We start from the raw sequence: 1,203 nt of genomic DNA on the forward strand, positions 1-1,203 counted from the left end.
AACCAGAAAACTGGCCCTTCTCGAGTCATGTCGACTCGAGAAGGTAAGTTTACCTTTGCTTTGCCTTCATTACTTTCAGTGACTTTTGGTTTTTCCATAAAGTGAAGGAAAAAATGCAGGATTTGGGGACAAGTTTCCTGGACACCTTCACTTCCATGGAGCCTTCATGAAGTGGCTGGAATGCTACAACAAATGCATTGAAGTCAGAGAAACCTATTTCGAAAACGATTAGAGTTTTGTATCTCTTTGAAATTAATGAATGTCTCTCCTGAAAAAAATATCAAAACTTCTGCAATGCACCTTGTAATTACGGGCCTTTCGGCACAACATTGTATATGAATTGCCTGAATATAAATATTAAAATGAATATAAACGATTTTGTAATAAATGATTTGGTAGCATAATTTATTTTCTAATATTTAGTTACGCACGTAGCTAAAGAATTAAATGTAATACCATGAATTCCACTCTTGGACTTAATGTATTATACTCTGCGACTAATTTATTAACCACGGAATTTTTGTTTGTATGGATGGTTTTCTTTGAGATAAGCCGTCGGATTATGTACATTCTGTTAGCCGATATTCGCAGACATACTGACTGTGTATCCAGGTCTGATTTATTAATCCCCTTTTTATCTGTTATTTACATACATACATCATCATCATCTAGTCTGGTTACTTGCCTGGTTCAATGTAAATCTTCCGGGCCAGATGTCGAGCCATGAGGCATGAATATCTGGTGTAGGTTTTAGTGACATTGGTCTTTCATAAACTGAAATATCCCATCTGTGCGTACCACGACTACAGATGATAGCAGTAGTTTGCTTACTGAACTGGTTTTTTCTTGGCCATTGACAGTTTGTCGTTTGTATCGTCTGCTCATCTGCTATGCATCTGGTGATCATTACCATTGACTTCAATAAGGTCACCCGCTGAAATAGTTCCCATCCACCATGCTGCATCGCATCATTTCAACATAGATACACAGGTATGTATGTGTGCGTATGTGATTGTGTGTAATCGCATGATCGAGCCATCAGCGACTAAACCGGCAACAATAGCAAACCTGCTTGTTAAGGCGAGTGGCTTAAGCCAGACACCCTTGCAGGATGAAAGACGAAACCTGTCAAAGGATGGATGAACTCAGCAGAGTCCACGATCGGCCAACAGCAGGGAAACTACTACCAATGATGGACCTCTA

This window comes from Octopus bimaculoides, chromosome 26 (genome assembly GCF_001194135.2).
Source record: "Octopus bimaculoides isolate UCB-OBI-ISO-001 chromosome 26, ASM119413v2, whole genome shotgun sequence".
NCBI lineage: Eukaryota > Metazoa > Mollusca > Cephalopoda > Octopoda > Octopodidae > Octopus > Octopus bimaculoides.